Genomic DNA, 14,472 nt, shown 5'->3' with positions numbered 1-14,472 from the left:
TCGGTGGCTAAATACTTCTTCCCCCATCCCCTTCCTTCTACTCAGCCTTCCCCCTCGTGAATGGCTGATGTACTTCAGCTTGCAATCTAGAGAGAGTAGAATCTCACTTGGAAATGCTTTGGGATTGTGCAAAGAAAAGGCCTACTTCACTCATAACAACATGCTTCTACATTTTCCTTGCCCATTGGCTCAATTTCTCAGAACTTAGCTTCTGACCGTCTCTTTCCTACAACTGTTCTCCCCAAGGTGGTCCACAACCCCGAATTACACAACAGCACCAGCCCACCTCTTTGGCCTTTCTGCAAATTTGGACGCTATTAAACATCTCTGCCTCTTGGATGTGCTCGCTCCTTTGGTTTCCTGAGTATAGATCTCTTCTGATTCTCCTGCCTGCCTAACCGTGTCTTCTTGTGCTCATTCCTCTGTTGATTATCTTTCTCCTTCCTGCACATGTGGGTGTTCCCTAAGGCTCAGTCCTAGGCCCTCTTCTCTTCCCTCTGTATCGTTTCCCTTAGTGAGCTCATGTGCACTCCCAGGAGTGCAATTATCTCTACACAGATGGTTCCGAAATCCATCTATCCGGCCCTAATCTCTCTTCTGAGTTCCGATCTCATGACTCCAAATGCTGATGTTGAGTTGGAGACGTCACTGGGACGTGTCCCAGACTGAGTTACTGTTTCCCCTTAAACTGTCCCCTCCTTCTAACTTTGTTATTTAAGGAAGGATGTTGGTAAGCAAAAGTTGCCCATGACATGGGTCCAGCATCCTGTATTCTGGAGACCCTGTCACATTAGGTTATGTTAAAGAGCTTGGGGACATTTATCTTAGAGCAGATTTGGAGGAAGCATGGTGGCTACTTTTAAATATCTGAAGGGCTGGCTCGGGGTCCGAATCAGGAGCGGGAATGGGAAGAAGCTGCCTGCTCAGAGGCTGCTTGTCTAGGAACACTTTGCACTAATTAAACAGAGTGGAACTCCTTCCTGAGCATGGAGTGCCTTGTTGTCTTGACCTCAGGACTTGGGCAGAAGCCGAGGTAAGGAAACGAGGTGACCTCTTTGATCCCTTCCAACTCATTCTTTGAGCCTAAAGGCAGGGGCTTCCCAAAGAACCCCTGGACAGTTTCCATCTAAAGACTGAGAGGTCAGAATCAGAGAAAAGGCAGAATTGCCAGGGGCTGCTAGCCCCATCGGGTATCCTGTTAGGTAATTTTTTAAACCCCAGCAGTTTGGGCTTGAACAGAACCTTTGGCCTAGGCCTCTTGGATGAGGGCATTTCCAGATGGCAGAGTCAGATGGGGCCTGGGAGTCAGAATCTAAAGCATCTGGGCAAGCCACCCAACTGGCCGTTTGCGCCCAAGTATCTTGGGGGTGGTGAGGCAGAAAGCAGTTCTGCTTTGTCAGCAAGAGCCCGTTGGGGGCACCAGCCAGTCTAGAGCTTGGCCGTTCGGTAGCAGCGCTTCGGTTCCTTTCTGCCTTGCTTCCCACTAGGATGGCGCCCCAGCTCTGTGCATCCCTACCTTGTCTTCTCTTCCATTCCAGCCTGGGGCTGATGCCAGTGCTAGCAGCTGCTCTGGGGACCTGGCCCTTCCCCTATCTAACACATGTTCTGGCAGCCCTCCTTTCCTTTGCATTGCATTGCAAGCCCCTCAATCTGCCTGTATTCCTGCCAGTGAAGATGGAATAGTAGCGGAGATTTAGAGCTAGAGAGACCTTAGTGGCCAGCGAGTCCATTCCCTCATTTTAGCGAGGGGGGGAAATGAAACTCAGAGACCTGACAATCGTTTCCCGGGACCACGTAGCTGGTCAGTGTCTAAAGTGGGCTTTGAATCCAGCTCTCCTTGGCTTTGGATCCAGCGTTTTACTCACTGTGCCATATTTCCTCTCAGTAACATCCATGGGCTTAGCCAGACCTTCAGGTACAAAGGGTTGGGCAGCAGATGGGGCAGCCACCCAGCTAGCCACATTGGGGGCTTCCTTCAAGTCAGCAAGTAGTATCTTTTCATCATCACCACAGTGGCAAGCAGGATGCCTGAGGACTGGCCATTTTTCTGGTCCTCACCCCTGTCCATCTGGCACGCCACAGCACCTAACAGCCCCAGGCTCTCGTCATCAGCTTGGGGTACGGCAAGATGCATGAGAGGGCGAGGTTAATGTCTTACCCTTTCTGAAGCTCACACTTCTTTTTCTCTGTACCCCCCTATTCCAGGTGAGAACGGTCTAGACCCCGCCTCCACCCCTTCATGCCCGACTGATGGAGTGAGGGCCAGGGTGGCCAGAGCCGTGTTCTGCAAACCAAGGGAAGAAGGTGGAGGTGAGAAGCAAGCAGAAGTAGGTTCCCACTAACTTCCCAGGTGCTATTGCCAAGTGATGGCTACCTGCCCACCCATGAACACTGAGCTGGAGCCTTCCTCTGTTACAGAGTGGCCCCCGCCCAGGTCACCTTCCCCATTAGCTTCAGACTGAGCTGTTCCTGACGCTGTTAGCAGGATGAACTTGTGTTCCAGCTCTCAGTTTTCTTGCTGCATAAGTCTTGGAATTGGACAGGGAGGCCCAGTGTTCATCAGAGGCAGGCATTCGGTGTCACTAAGGCGTTCCAGTCGCCTTTATTCCTAGAAAGTCCCTGCTGTGGAGCAAAATTAGGAAGTAGCAGAACTGAAGCCTATGCTCACACAAGGGGAGCGCTAGCTCTTTCGGCAGCTGGCTGTGTGACTCTGGGCAAGTCCTTTGCCCAGTCAGGGCTTCACTTTCCCTCCTTGTGTAGATAACAGGGGGGGGGTATAATAAACGACCTCTAATGGTCCCGATGCCAAATATGACTTTCTGTATTGCTAAATATAGCTTCACAAGGAAGCTGGAGTCTTAGTTTTGGAAGCTGCCAGCCCTTCACTGGAGGGAGCAAGGCTAGGAACAGAGAAGCTCCTGATTCCCACCCTTGGGAAGTGGGCTCTGCCATGTATTCTGGCTGCCTGAAGGGCCAGCAGGCGTGTTAGGGAGGGAAGGATCTCCAAGGAGGTCCTCAGTCACAGCATCATGGATTGGGGTTTGAGGGAAGACTGTTCCTGCCCCTGTGTGCCTTTGGTGGTACCTTTCACAGTCCACTCTGCGCCAGTCATATCCCTTTTTTGTTGCTCATCTAACAGTACAGAGTTTCTTCTAATCCTTAGCTGATACCCATTGTGCAGGGAAGGGGTGAGAGTGAGCAAGGGTACTTACTAGGAGAGCCTGGGAAGTATTTTGTCCCCTCCCAGGAGGTGAGCCCTATTTATCTCAACCCAAGGGACAGTACTCAGTCGTGTACAGGCAGTCCCCAGGCCGAGGGGGGCGTTCTACGGTTTGTTCATTTTAGGCTTCCCCACATGCAGGCTTTTGGCAAAGCGCTGTCCCTTGGTGAAGGGAGGGCTCCCTTTGCCCATCCAGTATATGTGATTGTGTTTTGTCTTTAGGGAGTATTGCTGCGTAGATGTCTGGGGGTGAGAGGAGAGGCTGAGGGGAGACGTCCGAGAGCACCCTCACTGCCCTGACTAGCCGGGGTTACAGCCAAGTTTCCCAGTCAAATGCGGTAGCTTCCTAGACAGTACCATCCCACTCGGGAGCTGGCTTGTCCTTGTTGGGCTCTCGGGCTCCGATTCCTTAGGGAGCCATTAGGCTCTCGGCTTCCCATACACTTAGATGAAAGTACGGGACCCCAGGGCCCCCGGGCCCCGTCCCTTGGAGATGCAAGCTCTGGTGCGATCGGGTCAGGGGGTTTTATGATTCATGCAGCCACATGCTCTGCTCACCTGGGTAGGACCTGCTCTTGAAGAGTCCAGAAGAAGAGGAAGGAGAGGGTTCCAGGAGTGAGAGTTTTCATTCCTTAGAGGAACTGATGCCCTTCCCTTCTTCTCTTGCTTCGGAGGCAAGAGGACAACCCCACAGGGAATGTCAAAAGTCAGAAGCCCTCCTCCAACTTGGGCTGCCTGCACATAGCCTGGCTCCCCAGCCCAGGGACGTGGTATTCTCTCTCCCCCTCTTCTCTCTTCCTTCTTTTCTTCTCCTTGTTTTTCGCCCTCCTTTCTCTGTCCTCACTCGTTGGGGGCTACAATTGTCCTCATTTAGATAATCATGTCATGGATGAGTCTCCTTCGATGCCTCGGACTCCCAGGCTGTGGAGGGAGGGCCCTGGCCGGCCGGGAAGCTGAGAGGGACCCTCTTTGGGTGGTGAGCCCTCTCCGAACCCTGGAGAGTCTTAGAGGGGAGAGACAAGGGAGATTGGGAGGAAGATTTTCCCCTCCCTCCTACCTCCCCCCATATGCACCCTCTGGAAGCAGCAATTTAAAGGCACAGTAGCCAGCAGCTGGAGTGGGGTTCAGAGCATGTCATTGTGTTGGGGAGGAGCTTGGACTGCCAAGGCTCAGCTTAGGGAGGTGTGGTAGGTGTTTCAGCCCAGTCTCTAACCCTCCAGCCCTGAGAAAGCCAAACAAGCTGTTTATTCTCCCCTTTCTCAACAGCTTTCATTTAGCCTGGAGCCAAACAGAGGCAGAAGAGTCAAGTCCTAAGGATTTAAAAGTGAAGGAAGGTGGGGGGGAGGGAGGGAGAGGAGACAGAGAGGATGAAGGAGCCGAGTCACTGGGCATTTTCCTCTTGACAGCTTCATGGCTGAGAGGAGGTGGCAGGTCAGGGGCAGAGTTAATCAGCCCCTTGGAGAAGGAGCTGATTTTACAAGGGCTCTGGAGCCCAGAATCTTGCTCTTTCTCACTGCCTGAATCTGTCTCTGTGTGTGTGTATCTTTCTCTGGGTATCTCTGAATCTGTCTTTCTCTCTGTGGCTCTCTATCTCTGTCTGGTCTCTCTTTGTCTCTGTCTCTGTATGTGTCTCTTCCTCTATCTTTGTCTCTCTCTTTCTGTCTCCTCACCCCTTTCTCTCTCCCCCCCCAAGCTTATATGGACTTTTCAATTTCTCCTGGCCTCTTGAATGATCTGCAGCCTTCCTTCCTTTTCGGCCCTTCTTTTTTGTAGCCTTCCTGTCACTATCACCTGTGCAGCTCTGTTGATCTCAGTGCCCAACACAAGATTGCCCCCCAGGGTCAGGGCACCACATTCCACCTCCCAAAGGGTAACTGCTAGGCAGCCATGACCTGACTCCTATAGGAACGTGAGGTCTGCCTTTACCTTTTCTGCTTGAAAGAGATCCATGAGGTCCTGGTTCCTCCTTTGCCTCTTTTCCTGTTTTTTTTTTTTTTCCTTCTCAGACCCATTTGCCTTGAGCTTCCTTCCTGGGGACTTAGCAGCTCCTTTATTCCTTTTTTTAACCCCAAATTGAGGCTGCCAAACATTCGCCATTAACTAGCGTGACCTAAGAAGGATCCTTCGAGTCTCACTTTTTAAATCTGACAAATGAGTGGAGGAAGGGATTGGCTTCGCTCTCTAAGGACATGTTTGATTCAAACACTCCGATTCTCAAGTTGTCACTTGCATCTCTGCTTCCCTCCTTTAAATTAGGACCATGAGAAATGCCGAGGATCTGAGCTGGACCCGAGGTTTCAGTGGTGTGGGGAACTTTCAGGTAAGGACATCCTTATATCTTGGATAGTTGTCCAGGGTACCAAGAGGTTAAGTGATTTACCGGATCACAAGGGCTGTATGTTGTTAGAGGTAGCACTAGAACATCCCAACAACCCTCAGCGAGACAAATCCTTCTGTTAGTAGCCTGAAACAAGTTAGAGAAGCATGCACGGAAGCCTGCAGGCCTGAGCACCAGGCCTGAGGAGAGGATGGGCTGAACAAACCAAGCCCATTCCTGCTCGAGATTGTTGCCGATGCCATAGAGAGCCCAGTGCATGGGATCTCAGGAAGGAATTTGGAGGGCACCAAGTCCAATTCTCTCATTTTGCAGAAGAGGAAACTGAGGCCCATAAGGGGAAGAGACTTGCCCCAGAAGCAGAGAGAAGGCGTTTTAGGTCACTCCATTGGGTCCCAGGCCCTCAAAGAAATGACATACAACCATACATAACCCTTTCCTCTTTGTTCCTCTGGGATGCCAAAGTTCCTAAGCATAGGAGAGTCAGCCCTGTGGGAGAACACACAATTTCTCATCAGTCCCTATGTAGACAACTTGAGGCGATAGTAAAGGACATGTTTCCAGTTGGAAGGACAATACGGTGTGGTGTAATGGGAAGATTGCTGAACTTGAAATTGGAAAACCTGGGTTTGAGTCTTGCCGCTAACATTTACTGACCGTGTGACCCTGGGGAAAGAAACTCTTTCCTCTAAACCTCAGACTCCTCATCTAGAAAAGGGGTTAACACAGAAGTATTGTCAGGCTCTACTGAGTTAATGTCTGTAAAGTATTTTGGAATATGTGAAATAATAAATATGAGGTTGATTATTAAAGTTTTCCTAAGAGCGTAGAAACATAAAATCTAAGGGGAGAAGAGCAGGAGAGCACTGCAGAAATTATCAATAGCCATCAAGAGGTTAAAAAGATAGTTTAGTTTGAATAGTCCTTTTCTATAAGACCATAAGACAAACTCTCAAAGCTTAATTAAAAAAGCTCTCGGTCCGTGTCAAAATTCTGACAATTCTCTGACAATCTTTAGTAATCCAGTGTTACTATTAAAGCAGAAGTTTATCTTTAAGTCCTTTCTGTCATACTGTGGGCTGCTCCATTTACCCCAGAGTCGACTGAGTCTCAGTGAGGAGGCTGTGTGTATTTGTGTTACAATTTAACAAGTATTTTCAGGATGAAAACGATTGTTTTCACATGCTAGTACCACCGAGTCAATAAATAAAGATTAAACACCCTTTGATAGATGCCAGATTTCACTAGGATCTTTCACATGAAAACCCGCTGAACTTCACACCCCTGTAAAAGTAACTTCAGGAGTCCCAGTCTGACAGCTTCAAATTAGTGTTTGATTTCACAGGCAACTCAGCAGCTACTGGATTGGATTGTCTGTTGTTTAAAACCCAATGGGAGACATTTCTCCTGCCCTTCTGCTTTCCTGTAGGGTGGAGCAACACCTCCAGAAATTCATCAGTTAGTGGAATATGTGAGATACACTGAGGGATTTCTGAAATGCAGATAGAGGTTTAGAGGAATCTTGAGGAATCCAAATGGCCCATCTCTGCTTCCTAGCTCCCCAACTTGGGGAAACGATGATGTGATTAGCTACTTCCTCAGAAGCTTGGGGGTGGGGTAGAGAGGTAAATGCCTTCTCTTGAATCTGCTGACTAGAAGCAGGCTGGTGAAGGCCCATCTCTGAGGGGCAAGCCTGCTGCTTTTTGCTGTGTGTGGGTTTTCCTTTTTGGGGTCATTTGAAACCTTAGAGGACATTGGCTGCTCTCGAAGACAGGGTCTTTCTGTAGCTGGCCAGGGGCGTCTGAGGTGGAATCAGCAAATGCTTTAAGTCTGTAAATAAGGCTGTATTTAAAGGGGGTGCTGAAGTGTAGGGTACCCAGTTTCACAACCCCAATCTCAGCTGCAGTTGGAATTGACAGAAGCTAAGAGGAATGAGTTTACAGTGAGATGAGACTGCTCAGCTCATGGGGAAAGATTGGGGGCGTGTGTGTGTGTGTGTGTGTGTGTGTGTGTGTGTGTGTGTGTGTGTCCAAAACTCAGGGGGCTGTCTCACAGGGAGACCCATCTGGGAAGGTTAATTGGAAGAAGTTCTCCAACAGAGCATCATTCAGCATTTGGACAGCACCAGGGTTTGAGAAGAACTGGAGGCTCTGCCTCTGGTTCAGCACTGGACAGCGGTGGGGGTGCTGAAAAGAAGGTGTCAAATAATGAAGTCTCAGTTTGGTCCCATTTCTTTTCTTTCCTTTACTTTTTTCACCCCCCTCCGCCACCCCCATCCTCACCCTGCAGCCATACCCCAGAAACATATTTGCCCTGCCAGCCACAGAAGTAAAGCCTTGGATGTGCAGCACTGTAAAACTTGGGACTCCAATCTTTCTCAAAAACTAGGGCAAATAACTTAGTTTCCCACGCTCTCAGTTTCTTTTCCTGTGAAATGGGGGTTATAATACCTATAGCACTTAGTTGTGAAGCTCAAATGAGATAATTTATATAAACTGCTTTGGAAACTTTAAAGAGCTGCAGAAATGGCACCAATAAGGCACTAGGTAGAAGTTGCAGAGTCAGATTTCAGATCAATGTACAGAAAAAAAATCCCAGCAATTACAGTAGTCAAAGAGTGGAATAGATTCCTTGCAGAGGCAGCAGGTTCCCCTTTACTGGAGTTTTTCCAGAGATGCTGGATGACCATTTGTTAAATATATGGTAGCAGAGTTTCATGTTTGGGTCCAGGTTAAGCTAGCTGATCTCTGAAGTCTTCAACTTGAAGATCTTGTGATTCTGGGTACTTTGGTACCATGATGCTGCCACGTGAAGTTTAGCAAACTATATACATACTAGAGATGTTGTGTCTTGTATTATGTATGTAGTGTTAAGGTACATTGAGCAAATTGGGCAGAATTCATTGGGTCACCTTGAAAGAGCTATGATTTTTATTGGTACGGACAGTCCTTCCATGCACAGATTGCGACCCCATATTACACGGATTGCTATAGCTGAAAAATTTACCCTCTGCAGGATGAATCTCCGGTGAACTGAATTGCTTGGCTAGATTGGCGTAGCTTGAGGGAACACCGAGTCATTTCTGTTTTATGATCAGATAATGAGGTTAAGGTTATATACAATTGGGGTGTGTGTGTGTGTGTGTGTGTGTGTGTGTGTGTGTGTGTGTGTGTGTGCGTGTGTGCCCAGAATTGCGATTTTATCAACGTAGGAAACTTTCAGTGTGCAAACTCCTACTGATACAGGTAAACATCTCCTTTGTAACATAGAAGCATCTGGATGGCACAGTGATTGGAGCACCGAGTTCAAATCCAGTTTCAGAACTTTCTTTTTGACTCCAGGCAGTCATTTAACCTCTGTCTGCCTTGTAAAATGAATATAATAATGGCTACCTCACAGGATTGTTGTGAAGATCATCCAAGATAATATTTGTAGAGTACTTAGCACAATGTCTGGCACAGAATAAGTACTTATCAAACATGTGTTCCCTTCCTTATGGTTTTAGAGAATTGTCTGGGACACTGAGTGTTTAAGTAACTTACCGTGGACACATAGCCAATAACTTTTAGAGATTAGGACTTGAATCTAGATGATCTTGACTCCAAGACAGGCCATCCATCCATCCATCCATCCATCCATTATGCTTATTGCCTCTGATGTTTATACTTGTGCATGTATATTATGTAAAATGATAGAAGATTCACTGACTTCATCTTGCATAATTACAGTATTTACCGAGTCTGCACACTGGAGCATGCACAGGCACAAACACATGCACCGATGCTGCCCTTTGCATTTGAGCTTGTGGCTGTCAGTGATCATTTTCTAGCTGAGTGTGTGGATGGGACCGAGGAGACTGATATAGGCCGAACAGTGCCCCTGAAAATTGTTATTTGATTTGCAGTCGTTGCCTCGACTCCCTATATTCGGCCAAACTCAGTCACCCACATTGCCCTCCCAGCAAATTAATTTTTAGTGAAGATGTCAAATGTAACCATTTCTGAGATTCTGGGTGGGCTGCTTTTGAGAAATCATACTAGCTGTGACCCAGAAAAAATGATTCATTGCCAGTGTTGGGCCCCGCAGGAAAAGAAAAATCACTAGAAAAGTTCAGCTGACGACAGACAGGTCTGTTCTGGACAGGTCACACACCAGCCTCTTCTGTCATAGACTCATGCACTGTCAGCAGTGTCATCTACAGAGACTAAAATAGTGTGGCTTTGAGAACTTTTGACTTTTTCTTGCCTAGCATCATTTTCTTTTTGTAACCTTCACATTTCCTTCCTGCTGTGCTTCCTACCCCCACCTACCACAGGAGCGTGTCCACTGCTGAGTCAAAGGCAGGTGGTGTTTAACAACTGCAAGCCCAGTAGAATCAACCACAACTCAGGGAGGGTTTAGAATGAAGCAAATGCTGTACTGATTGAAAACTGCCAGCCGTCTTGCTGTTCTCACTTGGACTGGATAGTTTCTAGTAAAGAATCAAGGTTAAATCGAATCTTGTAATGGAGCAATGGAGTATGAGATGGTGGGGGAAAGCCTGTCTGTGTTCTGTAATACTTTTGTGACCTTGAGTATGTGATCTAACTCACTGGGTCTCAGTTTCCTCAACTGTAAAATTAGGGGGTTGGATTAAGCCTATTAAGTCTAGAGTTGCATAACTTTAAGCAGAAGAAACCAGACTGCTGAAGTCTTTTTGATTTAAAGTGTGTGTGTGTGTGTGTGTGTGTGTGTTTTCCAAATAGTAACTTATTCAATTGAGCAGACACTTATATGCCTACCTATTCTATTAGGCGCTATATAGTTGTTGGGGATAGAGGGACAAAGATAAAATAATATGGTCCCTCCCTTCCAGCTGTTTGCTTCCTACTGTGGTAATGCACTATGTGCCAAGATAAGTAAATTCCAGGTAATATGAGGAGAGAGAGAGAGAATTCTAATAAGAAAATACTATTTAAAAATCATAAACATATAAAGTCTAAATTTCTTATAATTGGAAAAACTGTGCATATCTACTTTCACAAATTTCTTATTTCCTTTAATAGCCTTTTTAAAAGTCTTCTTCTTTTATTGGTCAGTATCGTAAGGAAAGGCAGCCTACTATGATAGGCAGAGGATGAGCCTTAGAGTTAGAGAATTCTTTTGGGGTTAAGCCATGTTCATAACAATACCTACTGGCTGTGTGACTAGGAGGGAGTTGCTTAATCTAAGTGCCCCAGGCACATCTTTGAATCTATGGGTTATGAAGGAGTTGTTAGTCTTTACCCATGGGAATGAGTTGCCACCCGGTCTGATCCACAAGTCTTGGCTCTCCTCCTCTCAAGAATCCTTTCTGCATATATTCAGTGTACCTCTTTTACTGATTTTGCCTTTTTTTTTTTTAAAACTCTGCATCTCTTTTTGTCTTCCATGTCTCTTTGTAGTCTTCATATTTTCCGATGCTTATGGTGCAACATTTCATTATGTTTGCAACCGCAACTCAGCCAGTCCACAGTTATTAGACACATTAGGTTATTCCTGATGATTTTTAGTCTTATAGATATTTTTGTAAAGATAGATCTTTCCCTGCTTTGAATAACAGCCTTAGGATGTAGTGCTTATAGTGTAATCTCTCTGTTAAAGGGTGTGAACAATTGTGTGACTCTTTTTATACATTGTATTATTGAATTACTTTTTAAAATAAATGCACCCGTTCACAGTTCCATAGTGTAATAATGTGCAATGTAACAATATGCCTCTATCTCCCCAGCCCCACCAGCATTGAATTTTCTCTTTACTCTTGGGGGAGAGATAGTTATCTTTGCCACTTTAACGGGCTCCAGAGCGGCAGCTTTATTTTTGTGAATATGAACAGGAAAGGGGGAAGAAGACTAGTTGGTTAGTGAAATCCCACCCCATTCTGAAACTTTTTAATAATCAACATTTGAAGGAATCTCCCTGCTTCCCCCCCCTCTCCCCACTGCCAAGTAGTCATGCAGCCTCTGCTGGAAGACTCCTGGTGAGGGGGTATCAATTAGCTAGTAGAGCAGCGTATTTCACTTTAGGACACCTCTTAAGTACTATCCTGAATTCCCCGGGAGTCTTGTGGCTACGTTTCCCTCTCTTGCATTAAGTCTTGAGTTCTGTGGCATCACATTTCCACTCTCCCTTGTTGAGTTATCAGCTTCAACGGAACTATCCTCAAAGGGATAACAGAGGCCATCATCCAGGACCTTGTGGGGCCAACCAGAGCCCATCTTCCACATTTCTTCAGATGCTCAAAGATCATTATCCTCTCTTTACCCCTGTCCAAATCTTCTCTTCTCCAGACTGATCGTCCTTTGGCATTGTCTACGGTCCTCTCTCCTATCCTGGTTGCTCTCTTCCGGACTCACTGTGGTCTGACAGTGACCTTCCTATGTATGATGTGTGCAGCACTGACCATAGAACTCCAGATGTGGGCTGATCAGGACAGAATTCGAAGGGACTATTTCTTGCCTACTCCGTCATTGAAAGAAGCCGTCTTCCTGGAGCAAAGGTAACCTGCATTTCTGAAGATCACTTTAGAAAGAATTCAAAATGGCAGCTCGATTGTCTCAAGAGAATAGAATGTAAAACTCACAGTATCTTTTTTTCTGATAGCTGAGATTTTGGCCAAGAGTTTTCTGAGGCTTCATTTAAGACCGAACAGCAATGGGCAGAAACCTAAAAAGGCCCAAAGAGACTAAAATAAACCAGACAAGTCTCCAACCATGATGATGTCCCTGAGAGGGTATTAATCAGAGCTAAAGAGAATTGGTGTTCCAGAAGGGAATCGGCTTAGGTTAATTAAATCGATTGGATCACAGTGTGAACCTGAGACTTGCCATTGGCTTTCTACTGACCCGAAAGAACCTTTTCTAGCCTGATTTTCACAATACTCTTAGTCAACTAATGACTGTTCCTCTCTCAGAGCATTTCCTTGTCCCCACAGAGACTGGTAGGAGGCCCTCATCACTGTGGCGAGACGCTTGCCATCATATTTGGAGGGTGGCCATGTCAGCTCATTTCTGAGGGGCAATAATGGTGGCTCACCATCTGCAGATGCAGAGCTGAAGGATTTCTGCAGTACTCACAGTGTCTTTCCTCCCATCTGCAATCTAGGATGACTAAACATTTACTAGGTCTAACACATACTGTAATTCCTCCCGAAATCCATGTTGAAATCTCCAGTGAAAATTGGGGAGGACTTGAGTCAGGTGCCCAAACCTGCACACCTTAGTAGACAGTTTGCATGAGTTGCTGTGGCTGAAAAAAAAAGCCTCATCCCTTGACATATGACTTTCTGTGGCTGTGCTTTCTCCTAGCTAGATTGCTCTGTGGATCACAGACTTCCAGAATCTCATCAGACTTGTCCTTAGGACGGACCTTCCCAGCTCAGCAGATTCTAACAAAGCTACAGCCGCATTGGCAGACCCCAGGGTTCTCCCCTCACCCCAGAGGAGGACTTGAATGAGAGAGGTGAGAAAATGAGGCACCGAGAAAAGGAGAAGCGGATTGCATTTCCCATCCCAAGTCTGTTCAAATCACCTCATTGTTGAGGAGAGCCAAGTCCATCACAGTTAATCATCACATAATCTTGTGGCTGTGTACCATGTTCTCCTGATTCTGCTCACTTCACTCAGTATCAGTTCATGTCTTTCCAGGCTTTTCTGAAATCAGCCTGTTCATCATTTCTTAGAGAACAATAATATTCCATAACATTCAGATACCATCACTTATTCAGCCATTCCCCAACTGATGGGCAGCCTCTCAGTTCCAGTTCCTTGTCACTATGACAGGGCTGCCACAAACGTTCTTGCACATGGGGGTCCCTTTCCCTCCTTTAAGATCTCTTTGGGATATAAGCCCAGTAGAAACACTACTGGATGAAAGGATATGCACAGTTTGAGAACCCTCTGGGCATAGTTCTAAATTGCTCTCCAGAATGGTTGGCCATTACGCCACTCCACTAACAATGCATTAGTGTCCCAGTTTTCCCACATCCTCTCCAACATTCCTTGTTATCTTTTCCTGTCATCTTAGCCAATCTGAGAGATGTATAGTTGTATCTCAGAGTTGTCTTAATTTGCAGTTCTCTGATCAATAGTGTCTATTCATATTCTTTGGGGAATGACTTGTATTCTTAGAAATTTGAGTCACTTCTTTATATATTTTAGGAATTATATCAGAAACACTGGCTATAAAAACCTTTCCCCCCAGTTTTCTGCTTTCCTTTTAATCCTGGCTACATTGTTTCTGTTAGCTTCAGTCTATACAGCAAAAGGTGCTTTCTGGACTATTTACTCATGAATTTCTTATCCTCCTGAATATCCCTTATCATTCCCCTCTAAAGAGATAGGTAGGACAAGAAAGAGATAAACCTAGAGACTACCCAACCCAAAACAGAAAGCAGGAGACCTGAAACCGAGAAAAGATCCCAAGAGATTGGATTGGGGTGGTGTTTCTGGCTCTCACTGTCCACTAGGCTCAGTTACGTGCAACGGCTCCTCTTTTTTCAGAGTGGCACCAGATGGGCCATAGCTCCTTTGGGTCACCATGTATTACTTTTATTAGAGCTACCTTAACTTTTCCCTAATTGATTTCAGCTTTGTAAAAATATATATTAATATATTGTAATTGGATGTAAGACAATTCCCAGCAAGAACCCAGCCTTTGCTAGATGACATTCCTTCAGAAAGACTTTACATGCTGCCTAATGACATAGTAATGAAGTCACTTTCTACTGATACTAATAGAAGGGAAGGGCATGATGGGTACAGTGAAGAAATTGGGAGTCAGTAACTTGAGTTAGAATCCCTTTCTGACATTTACTGTGTAGGTGATCTTGGAAAAGTCATTGAATTACTCTTGACCTCAGTGCCCTCCTCCGGAAAGTGAGAGAGGTCGATTAAATGAC

Source organism: Sminthopsis crassicaudata, chromosome X, assembly GCF_048593235.1.
Source record: "Sminthopsis crassicaudata isolate SCR6 chromosome X, ASM4859323v1, whole genome shotgun sequence".
Taxonomy (NCBI): Eukaryota; Metazoa; Chordata; class Mammalia; order Dasyuromorphia; family Dasyuridae; genus Sminthopsis; species Sminthopsis crassicaudata.
Note: the sequence above shows the minus strand (reverse complement) of the source record.